Source organism: Oryctolagus cuniculus, chromosome 17, assembly GCF_964237555.1.
Source record: "Oryctolagus cuniculus chromosome 17, mOryCun1.1, whole genome shotgun sequence".
NCBI classification, from domain to species: Eukaryota; Metazoa; Chordata; class Mammalia; order Lagomorpha; family Leporidae; genus Oryctolagus; species Oryctolagus cuniculus.
The window spans coordinates 60,253,407-60,267,517 of NC_091448.1; the positions used below are offsets into that span (position 1 = coordinate 60,253,407).

The window sequence follows — 14,111 nt, forward strand, 5'->3', positions numbered from 1 at the left end:
AGAGAGAGAGGTCTTCCATCCGCTGGTTCACTCCCCAACTGGCTGCAATGGTTGGAGCTGCACCGATCCAAAGCCAGGAGCTTCTTCTGGGTCTCCCATGAGGGTACAGGGGTCCAAGGACATGGGTCATCTTCTACTTCTTTCCCAGGCCATAGCAGAGAGCCTGATCAGAAGTGGAGTAGCCAGGATACAAACCTGTGTCCATATGGGATGCTGGCACTGCAGGTGTTAGCTCTACTGGCCACACCACAGTGCCGGCTCCCCAAAGTTTTTGTTTTGTTTTAATTTGACTGCTGGTGCTAGAGAGAATAGTTCCCATTAGAGAAAGAAGATGAATTCTTTGACAGATGGATCAAAGGGGATTCAAGGGCTCTGGAGGTTGCTGGCACTACTTCTTTAATAGAGTTTCAGGTCAAAGTTTATGACTGCTTTTCCAGGTTTATCATAAACCCTACTCTTAACACTTACCCATAATTACATTTAATTTCGAACAAGTATGTGGTTGGAAATGAGAGAAGGATAAAAGAGGACAGATAATTTTTTCTCAGGTAACAGCTTAAGAGTTAAAAAGGAAAGTGAGCAGAGAATGAGAAATACTGGTAAAAAAAAAAAATATCTACAAGACTGGTGTTGTGGCATAACAGGTAAAGCCATCACCAGCATCCAGTGTAGGTGCCAGATCATGTCCAGCTGCTCCACTTTTGATCCAGCTCCCTGCTAATTGCTTAGGAAAACCAGCAGAAGATGGCCCAAGTACTTGGGCCCCTACACCCACTGAGAGACCCAGAAGAAGTTCCTGGCTCCCAGCTTCAGCCTGGTCCAGCCCTGGCCATTGTGGCCATCTGTGGAGTGAATCAGAGGAAGGAAGAGCTCTCTGTCTCTGTCTCTCCTTCTCTCTCTGTAACTCTATCAAATAAATAAATCAATCTTTGGGGGAAAAAGTCTATGAATAGGCATGCATTATGAAACACCACAGGAAGTGGGGATCCTCTGAAAGAGGTGAAGGAGGCCCAGTTCCCTGTGTTGACCTTCAGGGAGTTTTGGCTCAGGAGAGCAGGGTTATCAAAGTAGAGGTATAGAATAAGGAAAAACTCTATGAACAGCCTTTCCTAAGCTAATACCATTAAAAGATATTTTTAGTTCCAGTTTAAATACTTGGCCAACCACATTTATTTTGAAATAATCAAATATACTTTCTCTTGAGAATTCGGAAATTGCTTAGAAATATGAAGACAGCTGCCACCAATACATTTATTGCTAGGAACTTTGGAGTTTGTTTTTGCTAGGGACTCTGTAGTGTTCTGGACCCTACTCTTTGCTAGAGACTCTGCAGTGTTGGGGGGACCTGAAGTTGATAAAGACATCACTGTTCAATGTGCCCAAGAAGGTGGATGCCACAGGCAATCTCCACCAAAAGGTCTTGATGGCTGAGCAGGAAGCTGGTGACAGACAGAACAGAAGGCAGCAGCCAGGGCTGGGTGGAGAACAGTCCTACTACATGTAGGTTTTGTAGTATAATGGCAAAGTCTTCATGAGTACACACATAAGTATACAGTATATAAGTATACACTGAACCTTTCAAAATTCTCAATGTTCTTTTTTTTTAAAGATTTATTTTATTTATTTGAAAGAGTTACAGAGAGGGGTAGAGCCAGAGAGAGAGAGAGAGAGAGAGAGAGGTCTTCCATCCGCTGCTTCACTCCCCAAGTGACCGCAATGGCCAGAGCTGAGCTGATTTGAAGCCAGGAGCCAGGAGCTTCTTGCAGGTCTCCCACGTGGGTACAGGGGCCCAAGGACTTGGGCCATCTTCCACTGCTTTCCCAGGCCACAGCAGAGAGCTGAATCGGAAGTAGAGCAGCTGGTACTCAAACCGGTGCCCATATGGGATGCCAGCGCTGCAGGCTGGGGCTTTAACCTGCCACAGCGCCGGCCCCCTCTCAATGTTCTAACGCTGCCTTTAAGATACTGAGATGGATCTGATCAGACTAGAGCCATAAAAAATTGTTTTAAAAGTAAAAAAAACACAACAAACTAGAAGTTTCATATCTATAGCACATTCAGGCAATATACAGAAGAGGTGAAAGGAAAATAGTTCTCTGAGTTAGGATGTTTAAAAGTCTAAAAGCCAAAAATCACAGAATATTAAAATTAGCAGAAACTTGCAGGTAATCTTGCACACTCTACTTTGCATGTAAGGAAATAATGTACCAACAAAAACTTATTTTGTTAATTCATCTTTAATGTTAAAAAGAAAAATTCTCTCTCTCTCTCTCTCTCTCTCTCTTTCTCTCTTCCTTCCTTTCTTTCTTTCAAGATTTATTTATTTATTTGAAAGTCAGAGTTATACAGAGAGAGAAGGACAGAAAGAGAGAGAAAAATCTTCCATCCACTGGTTCATTCCCCAATTGGCCGCAACAGCCAGAGCTACACCAATCGGAAGCCAGAAGCCAGGAGCTTCTTCTGGGTCTCCCACGCAGGTGCAGGGGCCCAAAGAATTAGGCCATCTTTCACTGCTTTCCCAGGCCATAGCAAAGAGCTGGTTTGGAAGTGGAACAGCCAGGACTTGAACCGGTGCCAATATGGGATGCTGGCACTGCAGGCAGCGGCTTTACCCTCCATACCACAGTGCTGGCCCTGGGGATTTTTCTTTCTTCTTCTTCTTCTTCGTCTTCTTTTTTTTTTTTTTTTGACAGGCAGAGTGGACAGAGAGAGAGAGAGACAGACAGAGAGAAAGGTCTTCCTTCTCTGTTGGTTCACCCCACAATGGCCGCTGCAGTCAGCGTGCTGCAGCCGATGCACCACGCTGCTCCGAAGCCAGCAGCCAGGTGCTTCTCCTGGTCTCCCATGCGGGTACAGGGCCTAAGGACCTGGGCCATCCTCCATTGCACTCCCGGGCCACAGCAGAGAGCTGGCCTGGAAGAGGGGCAACCGGGACAGAATCCAGCGCCCTGACCGGGACTAGAATCCGGTGTGCCGGTGCGGCAAGGTGGAGAATTAGCCTGTTGAGCCACGGCGCCGGCCCCCCTCCATTCCTTTTTATAGTTGCATAATAAACAAAATGCCAGGGTAAATATTTGCCCCAGCAGTTAAGAGTCCTGTGTCCCATATCAGAGTGCATGTTCTGATCCCTGGCTCTGGCTCCTGACTCCAGCTTCCTGTTAATGCTGACCCTGGGAGCAACCCGGACAGAACCGGCGCCCCAACCGGGACTAGAACCCGGTGTGCCAGCACCGCAAGGCGGAGGATTAGCCTAGTGAGCCGCGGTGCTGGCCCCCCAATGGCATCTTAACCACTGTGCCAAATGCCTGTCCCTATTTCTGATTTTAAGACCTATAATAGGAGACAAACATTTAGCCTAGCAGGTCAAGATGATAGTTAGGATGCCTCCATCTCACAACAACATGCCTGAGGTCAACGCCCAGCTCTAGCTCCTGACTCCAGCTTCCTGCCAAAGCAAAACCTTGGGAGGCAGTGGCGCTAGCTCAAATCGTTAAGTCCCTGCCACCCATTTGGGAGATCAGGATTGAGTTCCCAGCTCCCAGCTTTGGTCCAGTTTAGCCCCAGCCATTGTGAGCATTTGGGTAGTAAACCACTGGGTAGGAGCTCTCTGTCTGTCTGAGTCTCTTTGCCTTTCAAACAAATAAATTGATGAATGAATAATTTTTTAAAGCCCATAATATATGAAGGATAAATCCTCTATATAACAGAGGACATCTATCCCCTCTCACTAGTATTTAAGCCTCTGAATAGAGTTAATATATCAGAGAAGGCTGTATATTTCTTACTTCTCACTAGGTTTTATATTTTTTTCTCATACTGTGAATGGGACCTTTTAATAAACCCTTATTTGTTTCTGAGTATTAATGCTGTAAAAAAACTGTTGCATACATATCTACAAGCATACATACCTGCACATACATGCATACTCATACATGAACATATAAGTTCATTTCTAACTGGTTACCTTACTGAATCTTCATTAGTTCCTTACTGAATTCTCATGAGTTCTAATGGTTTTTCAGCTGATCTCTTTGACTGTTAAAATAAGAAAATTATAGTACCTAACAATAACGTGCTGTTATCTCACTTTCTTAAACAAATGACAGCATTTTTTTAAAAAAACTTAGTGTTTTGGCTGGCATATCTGAAAACAATGTCACACAGTCCTGAACAGGCACAACTGCTTTAGTCCTGACCTTTACAGGAATGTTTTTAGTTTCCTGTTAAGTATGGTGTATGTTGCTTTCAGGTCACTGTATTTATTATCTTAGGAAAGGATCCATTCCATTCCAACAGGAATTAAATGCTTCTAGACAGATATTAAATTTTATTAAATGTATTATTGAAACGCAGGAAGATGATAATTTTTTTCTCTTTAAATTTACTGAAGTTGCAAATCCCTTGTATATAATAATACATTGCATTCTTGGAATAAACCAGTTTTGTTTTGCTTTAACTGATGGCATAATATTTTGAAAAACATAAGATTAGATTAAATTTGGCTGTATTTCAGTGGGGTCTTATGCAGCTACACTGGGGAAAATGTGCTATGGCTTTCTCAGTGCTAGCTTTGAAAGGCTTTACTATTAAGAGGAGTATTAAAACTTTTATTAAAATTGGAATGTTTTCCAACTTTTCTGTACTCTGGAATAGTTTCAAGTTTCTATTATTTGAGTATCATCTACACAATTTTGGTTATATTTGAATTCAACTGTCCTGTTATATCTTCAATATTTTTCTGCATAAACTCAATATTGACTTACTTCTTTTTTAGCCTAACCTAGTCCTAAGTAACAAACATACTTGTAGATTCAGTGGACTAGTTGCAATTTTTCCAACATGCTCTCAATTAATCAATAAAACAAGAAACAATTATCTGGGGCCAGAACTGTGGCATAGCGGATAAGAGCCACAGCCCGTGCTGGCATCCCATATGGGCACTGGTTCTAGTTCCAGTTGCTCCTTTTCCAGTCCATCTCTCTGCTGTGGCCTGGGAAAGCAGTGGAAGATGGCCCAAGTGCTTGGGCCCCTGCACCTACATGGGAGACTCAGAAGAAGCTCCAGCTCCTGTCTTCAGTTCGGCCCAGCCCCAGCTGTTGTGGCCATCTGGGAAGTGAATCAGCAGATGGAAGACCTCTCTTTATCTTTCTCATTCTCTCTCTCTCTGCCTCTAACTCTGCCTTTCAAATAAATAAATAAATCTTGTTTTAAAAAGATAATTATCTAGAGCATCGTTAAAGCATCGCCTGTAACCCACCTTTGGGAAATGTACCATATGACTTGAAATAGCACAGAAATTATATTTACCTCATTATCGGCAAAATATTACCTATAAAACTATCTAGGTTCAGGGTTATCTTTGGAGCTGTTTTCCTTTTTAAATTTTTACTTATTTATTTGAGAGGCAGACAGAGAGAGAGAGAGAAACGGTTCCCATGGACTGGTTCACAATGCCTGCAGTGGCTGGGACAGGACTTGGCTGAAGCTGAGAGCCACGAACTCAATTCAGCTCACCCACATCAGTGGCAGGAATCCAACCACCTGAGCCATCACTGCTGCCTCCCAGGATCTGAATCAGCAGGAAGCTGGAATCAGGAACCAGAGGTAGGTACTGAACCCAGGCATTCAGACATGGGCTGGGAGTGTCCTAACTGACGGTTTAACTCCGAGGCCAAATATCCACCTTGAGCCTCTTTCTTTCTTTCTTTCTTTCTTTCTTTCTTTCTTTCTTTCTTTCTTTCTTTCTTTCTTTCTTTCTTTCCTTCCTTCCTTCCTTCCTTCCTTCCTTCCTTCCTTCCTTCCTTCCTTCCTTCCTTCCTTCCTTCCTTCCTTCCTTCCTTCCTTCCTTCCTTCCTTCCTTCCTTCCTTCCTTCCTTCCTTCTTTCTTTCTTTCTTTCTTTCTTTCTTTGACAGGCAGAGTGGACAGTGAGAGAGAGACGGAGAGAAAGGTCTTCCTTTTGCCGTTGGTTCACCCCACAATGGCCACTGCGGCCGGTGCGCTGCGGCTGGCGCACCGCGGTGATCTGAAGCCAGGAGCCAGGTGCTTCTCCTGGTCTCCCATGGGGTGCAGAGCCCAAGGACCTGGGCCATCCTCCACTGCACTCCTGGGCCACAGCAGAGAGCTGGCCTGGAAGAGGAGCCACTGGGACAGAATCCGGCACCCCGACTGGGACTAGAACCCTGTGTGCCGGCGCCATAGGCGGAGGATTAGCCAAGTGAGCTGCGGTGCCAGCCTAAAGATTTATTTTTATTTATTTAAAGGCAGAGTTAGAGAGAGGCAGAGGCAGAAAGAGAGAGGTCTTCTATCAGCTGGTTCACTTCCCAGATGGCTGCAACAGCTGTAGCTGGGCCAATCTGAAGACAGGAGCCTGGAGCTTCTTCCGGGTACCCCATGTGGGTTCAGGGGCCCAAGGACTTGGGCCATCTTCTACTGCTTTCCCAGGCCAAAGCAGAGAGCTATATCGGAAGTGGAGCAGCCAGGACTCCAACAGGCGCCCATATGGGATGCTGGCATTGTAGGCCACAGCTTTACTCACTATGCCACAGCACTGGCCCCTCAACTTCCATTATTTATAGTTTTATTGACTTAGAATAACAGGATGATCAGTAAAATTTCTCTTAAAAGTTTGTAATGAGGTTTTCTTTCCATCTTTAGAACAAGTCAATGTTAACTATTCTATGAACATTCTAGAAAAAAAAAAGGTTTCTATAAGACATATAAATTCTATTTTACTTGACTTTTCCCAAGCATCTCTATAAGGTTTTGCTTTAGGTACTTTCAGTGTTTTGCTATGCATTGTACTGAATTTTCTAGCTGCCACTTTTTCTTTTTGGGTTATACTTTTATCCATATGAAAAGTTCAGGCTCATTTAAGGTATTTTGTGGTGTGTTTCAGTAGAATGAACAAACAACTTTGTAAATTAAGCAAAGCCAAGAGAGGTACCCATAATTAAATCACATTTACCTTACTATCAAGAAAGACATGACCTTAAGAGACAGAAAAGCTGACGGTATTCTATCAATTCAGAGGTCTTTGGCATTAAGTGGGAAAATACTGACATATTTTAGTGCAAAAGAAAGGCAAACCTTAATTAAGTAATATGGCCATTTGAATGAAGATCTCAGATCCCCATTATTAGGAGCCATAAGAAGTAAAATATAACTTGAATAAAGGGTACCTAGACTTTATGACCAACTCTTTCTCCAAATTTTAAAGTCCATGCTATAGAGAGATTATAGATATCACATTTATACTCAAATGAAATTTGAGAAAAATTGACCATACACAAATTATTCCTGACTATGTTTAAACCAAGTATGTTCAAGAATACCCAACCAAAGCAAAAGGAACTCAAGCTGGTATCTGAACTCTAGGATAAGAATTCCATTTTTGTCCCTGTCAGAAATTTGTTAAGGTTAAAAAACCTTGACAAGCCCAAAAAGGCAAAAAACAAAACCAAAAGCCAATATTATTTTTAATAAAAACACTTATGTGGGGCCGGCGCTGTGGCGCAGCGGGTTAACGCCCTGGCCTGAAGCGCCGGCATCCCATAAGGGTGCCAGTTAGAGTCCCGGCTGCTCCTCTTTTGATCCAGCTCTCTGCTATGGCCTGGGAAAGCAGTAGAAGTGGCCCAAGTCCTTGGGCCCCTGCACCCACGTGGGAGACCTGCAAGAAGCTCCTGGCTCCTGGCTTCAGATTGGCTCAGCTCTGGCCGCTGCAGCCATCTGGGGACTGAACCAGCAGATGGAAGACCTCTCTCTCTGTCTCTACCTCTCTCTGTACCTCTGTCTTTCAAATAAATAAAATAAATTTTAAAAAAATAAATAAAAACACTTATGTAAACATCTTTTAATACTGGAAATATTTAGAACAAGCAGAGAGATATTTAATATTTAAAACAAGTAGAGAAACATTTAAAAGAATCAAATAAGTGTGATAGTATTCTTTATTAAGAAATACCTGAATTTTAGAATTTGACTTTCAATGTTTTAAGAGTAAACATTAAAGAGTTACATATCAATCTACTACTCCAATTTAAAATGTGGAACTGAGTAACTAATTTGTGATTTCAGTTTGAAAGTGTGCATCTATATATACACACGGAAGTATTTACTCATTCGTTCAAGTTGCCATACAACTCTATTATCCTTCCCTCTAACTTAATCCTAAACTATAAACTGTTATGAATAAACCAAAATATGGGACAAAAAGTAATTTTAAAATAGAAAATACAGATGATGAGATTTTTGTAAAAGGTCAGTAGGAAAACTGAAGAGAAAAGGTTAATATGGAGATGCTAGAATATATAAAAGTCTGGCAACATACAGTTTCCAAGGAAATATTCCAGCAAAGCAAAGAGAATGCAAAGAAGAGAGAAAGGATCCAAGAGATAGGGAGCTAAGCTGAGATTGTGACAGGACTAGAGAACAAGCAGTCTATACTTAGTCAGTCTGAGGTTACAGTTGAAGCTTATCTGGAAACAATCCCAGGAGGTAGGTTATATTACCATTCCTTTTCTAGATGAAGAAACCGAGAATAACTTGCACAAAGTCTCAGAGGAAGTGGCAAAATTGAGACAAGAATAGGCAGCCTAGCTCCAGAGCCCAAACTCTTAACTAACCATGCTCTTTGTCTTTAAGAAAAAACAGAGTCTCTATAACGACCTGTAAGATTAAGAAGCTGGGAGGGGGCATTATAGTAGAGAAGCTGATCTGTCACTTGGGACACATGCATTACATATCCGTGTGCCTGGGTTTAAGTCCCACCTCTGCTTCCCATCCAGCTTCCTGCTAAAGTGCACCCTGGGATGCAACAGATGATGGCTCAAGCACTTCGTTCCCTGCTACACAAGTGAGAAACCTGGATGGAATTCCTGACTATTTCTTGGTTATTGTGGGCATTTAGGGAGCAAATCAGTGGATAGAAGACATTCTCTCTCATTCTCTCTCTCTCTCTCTCTCTCTCTCTCTCTCTCTCCATTTCAAATAAATATTATAACACTTGTATAAACTCCTTTTGACTCTCCTTTACTCCTTCCATTTTAAGTAATATTCATCTGTCATGGACCATAGTTAAGCAATGTAAGATTATGCTGCCTTCTGTATAAACCTAGACATAGTACCTAGTTCTCTAGCAAATATATATAAGGGATCCTAATATTTTAAATGCTGGTTGGTTTTTAAATCTTACCACTGACCTATAAACAATACACAGAAGATTTAATACTACTAATTATAGAACAGCATGTAAATGATCCAGCCATGTAAAAAGTTGAGAGACTGGCAGGGGGAGGAGGAAGGTTCATACTGAGAAAAAGGCAGGAGAAATTTAGAGGTATGAGCAGTCTTCAACAAGTGTATTTTCTTTTAATTCTATTTTCCACTAAATGTAAAGTACTATTGTATTACACCCCCATTTACCTAGAGCAAAGCCAAAGTTACTGTTTAAAGGTCATTAGTCAAGAAATACAGGTGGTAAACAGTAGAAAATTTCCTTACAATTTTAAAAGTTTTTTAAATGAAAATTTTATGCAACAATTTCTTAGCAGTCTGTATTCCATCAATAGTAGTCTGTTATATTAATAACAGGTTTAGAAAACTTAAGTATGACTTACAGAAATGAGGGATGAGAGGGAATATATATACATATACATATATAGTAATGAAAATGCACTTAAATTCTTAGCTTTCAGAGTGAGAGTAAGTACAGAGTCTTAAAAGCTAATGTCAAGAGAACAGGAAAGGCAGGAGCAGACATTCAGCCTAGCAGTTGGGGCACCTGCTAGGTATCTGAATACCTGGGTTTGATTCCCAGCTCTGGCTCCTGACTCCAGCTTCCTGCCAGCACAGAACCTGGGAGGCAGAAGTGATAGCTCAAGTAATTAGGTTCCTGCCACCTATGTGGGAGACCTGAATTGAGTTCCTGGCTCCCAGTTTCAGCCAGACCAGCCCTAGCCATTTGGGGAATGAACCAGTGAATGGGAGTTCTCTCTGTCTCTCTGCCCCAGGAAAAGGAGAAAGATAAATGTATAGCATATTATATAGAATTATAAAGATAATTTTAAAAATTATTTTAAAATACTTTAAAAATAAGATAGACTAATGGATGCATGGAGAGATTAATTCTATTAATTATAGAATCAAGATGGTATGTGTCCAGACATTCATTACACAAGTCCTTCAACTTTCCTGATTAAAATTTTTGTCATAAAATATCGACACAAATGTAGTTGAGAGGGGCTGGCATTGTGGCGTAGCAGGTTAAGCCTCCACCTGTGCCAATGTCCCATACAGGCACCAGTTCAAGACCCAGTTACTCCACTTACAATTCAGCTCCCTGCTAGTGCACCTGGGAAAGCAGCTGAGGATGACCCTGGTCACTGGGCCCCTGCTCCCACGTGGGAGACCCAGAAGAAGCTCCAGGCTCCCTGGTTCAGCCTGGTCCAGCCCTTGCTATTGCAGCCATTTGGGGAGTGAACTAACAGATGGAAGAGCTCTCTTGCTCTGTCTCTCCTCCTCTCTCTGTGACTCTGCTTTTTGGATGAGTATTTAAAAAAAAAATTTTTTTTTTGACAGGCAGAGTTAGACAGTGAGAGAGAAAGACAGAGAGAAAGGTCTTCCTTCCATTGGTTCACCCCCCAAATGGCTGCTACGTCCAGTGTGCTGTGCTGATCCGAAGCCAGGAGCCGGGTGCTTCTACTGGTCTCCCATGTGGGTGCAGGGCCCAAGGATTTGGGCCATCCTCCACTGCACTCCCGGGCCACAGCAGAGAGCTGGACTGGAAGAGGAGCAGTTGGGACAGAATCTGGCACCCCAACCGGGACTAGAACCCAGTGTGCCAGCGCCGCAGGTGGAGGATTAGCCTAGTGAGCTGCAGCGCCAGCCTAAAAAAAAAAATCTTAAAAAAAAAAAAAAAGGTAGTTGAGAATGGTCAACATCTGGAATATGACTGCAAGAGTTCACCAATGTCTATGTTGTCCCCTGTCTGCCACTCTGCAGAGGCTGAGTGAGGGTCCTTATGCAGCTGTGTGACTGAGTCTGGCCAGTGGCACGTGGATGGAAATGACATGCACCACTTCAAGACCTGGTTGCTAAGACCTCCTGCAGGATCTTCCATTCACTCTTTCTTCTCCTGCCTACAGGCAGATCCACCACAGTCTGGGAGTCACGGACTGAACATCCACTAGCCTGAGTCTCACAACCACTTGTAGCTCACCTCATGGCCCCAACTCATTCCAGACTGCAGTATGTGGGAGAAATCAACTCTCAATGTCTTAAGTGACTACTTGAGTTTCATCTGCAACCACAGTCAGCATTGACTGTACCTTACACACAGTATGACCTGTGGACTATGAATAGAAGCATTTATTTTTACTCATATCATGTGTATTTTTATTTAAAAACACACATATGCAAATTTAAAATAAACAGTAAGGCGTAGGCATTTAGACCTGCAGTTAAGATGCCCACCTCCCTAGAGCTGAGTTCCAACGTCAGCTCCCAACTCCTGACAGTGCAGATCCCAGGACACAGCAATGATGGCTCAAATTGGGTTCTAGCTTCCCACTTGGGAGACCTGTATTGGGATCCTACCTCCGATTCTGGTCCTAGTCCGGCATCAACTGTTGTAGGCATTTGGGAAGTAAACTAACAGATGGGTGTTTCCTCTCCCTCTATCTCTGTCTCCCTCTTTCTTTCTTTTAAAGTAATTTTAAAAAAAGAAATAGGAAGCCCATATCAGCTAGTATGGACTAAGAAAGCCTTCTGAGCTTACTTTTTTTGGCATCCTTTAGCATCCTGGGCACTTTGTGTGAATAACAAAAAGCAAAATGGCACGCTTTAATACAGCCCCAGCTGGGACCACTTACCCTTTTACCCAGATGCCTTTCAACAGTGCACAGACTACACAACCATGCCCCGCAGCCTTCTCTGACAAAGCCCACACTGACAATCTGTTTGGAAGCCAAAGGACTGCTAACTGGAACCTTCAGAAGTGAAGAACCTTTTTTTCTGCCAAGGGCCATTTGGATATTTATCACATCATTCACAGGCCATACAAGATTATCAACTTAAAAATTAGCCTGCTATAGATTTATTGAATTCCAAGTCCCACCTGTGGTTGCCTTGGCAGGGCCAGATCGAACAATTTCGTGGGCCTTACACAGCCCATAGGCCTGTTTCCTACCCTTGTTCTGGGGAATAAGATGCCCTCTTCAACAAGTTCTTCTGATTCTAGCTGCCCCAATATATGCAAGCTTCCATGTCTTTAACATGACCCATTTCTCTTATGCATCCTGCAGTGCCAAGCTAAGTCACAATGACTCAATCCAGAGAATCACAAACACCACAAAAGAGGAGCCCATGGCTAATTCCAGGGCTAGAAAAGAAGCATGAGTCTCCTGCCCTGTCACATCCCACCAGGTACGAGAAGCTTCCACCTGGAGGAGATGGTATAACCCCAGACCTTTTAAGCCAGCAGCACCTCCCCCGCACTGCCCTGCCCCACCAGAGGAGGACTTTATTTTACAAGGCCTTCTTTGTCCAGCAAGGAGGTTGCCACTGGGACCTGTATTGGAGGAAGAACCTGCCATTCGCCTGGAAGGACTGCAGTCAGCTGACAGTCTCCAGCTGTTAGCTCCTAGGCTTTTGAGCTGAAGGCATATTCTCCCCAGGCAGCCTCCAGCCAATGACGGGCCATTTCTGCCCATTGTGGGACTGTTTTAATGGGCAGCCTTTACTGTGGAGTTCTATCCAATCTGTTGGAAAAGCAGTCACCAGATCGGAGGCTCTCTCTGCCCAAACCTATGGCCTCCCCACTTCTCTTCACAGGTGTGCATCTGCATGGTGGTCTAAAGGCTTTCCCTACCAAATTCTACCTCCTCTCCCTTTTTTCTTTCTCCTGTGTCACTCTCTAACAAACCTCTTGCAACCCTAATTCTATCAGTCTGCTCTCTAGGAACAAAAGTGGCACAGTACAGGAACTGCATATCAACCAGACAGGAGTGTTACTCTCACCTCATCCGACCTCCCTTCTGTTTCCCGGTTACCACTACCATCCTTGGACCCCTTGCTCTGCTAACCCACTAAAGCACCTGTTGAGATTTCTGTCCAATGTATCACAGCTACCAGCAGGAGGCACCCCACTCTGTTCTAACCCCTGTGGTAAAGCAGATCATCTCTAACAAAACTCTCATTTCCAAACTCTCACTAACAAATTCTACAGCATTTCATCACAGTGGTAAAGACCAGTTAAAATTATACTCACACACTCAGCCAATATCCTAGCATTTAAAATCTTTACCAAGATTTCCTAAGCATCTTATTTACTTGCAACAAGTCAGTCTGAAGTCCCAGTATGAAATTACATGCACTCAAAAAATACAATAAAATAAGTCATGGACATAAACATAATCCTTTTTACTTCCTGCTTTAAGAAGTAAAGTCACTTAGAAATTGGAACACAAGCAAACAGTATTTAAAAGCTCCAACAAGAGTGCTAGTCTTTCTGTAATTGTAACACAAAGGGAATAATACATTGGGGTTTTTCACGTATCCATGAGAGGTAGTTTTGAAATGCTACGTATCCTCTGCCTAAGAGTTTCCCAACAGGGCTGTTTATAACAAATATATTCTTTTTATTTCATACACATTAGTTAATCTTCCCACAGATTAAGGCTTACCCCTATGTAATCAGTAACCCCACTGCTAAGATTCTTCCTAAGGGAACACCTCTCTGGCTATCAAAGTTTTCACTCCAGGCTGTTGCACCAGTCCAGTGCCTGTGGAGGCACCTCCTAGCCCCAAGGACATGGCCAAGATAGGCAGCTCAGGGACCGGGAGGCGAAGAAAAGCCATGGACTGAGGCTAAGACCAAGGTTTTAATTATAGCACCTGCTCCCACTTCCAGGGATAAGTCATTTGGACAAGTCGCTTCCCCTCTCAGAGTCTCAATTTCCTCATTCACATTAAAATTTAAAAAATCACTCCTTTGAAAGAGCCTTCGTGTTCTGTGTCACAGAAACACGGACGTCCAGTCGCCCTACCCCCAGCCCCCAACCCCGTGGACCCTGGGCAAGGTCACTCATCTCTTCCCAATCAGTCAGGGAGCAAT

At 43.2% G+C, this 14,111-nt stretch overlaps 1 protein-coding gene across 10 annotated transcripts in view; it reads right to left on the reverse strand.

The window, feature by feature from the left end:
- The window catches only part of SPECC1 (sperm antigen with calponin homology and coiled-coil domains 1), a 338,358-nt gene that overhangs the window by 169,907 nt on the left and 154,340 nt on the right, over nt 1-14,111 (reverse strand). The gene's annotated exons all lie outside the window — the stretch shown is intronic.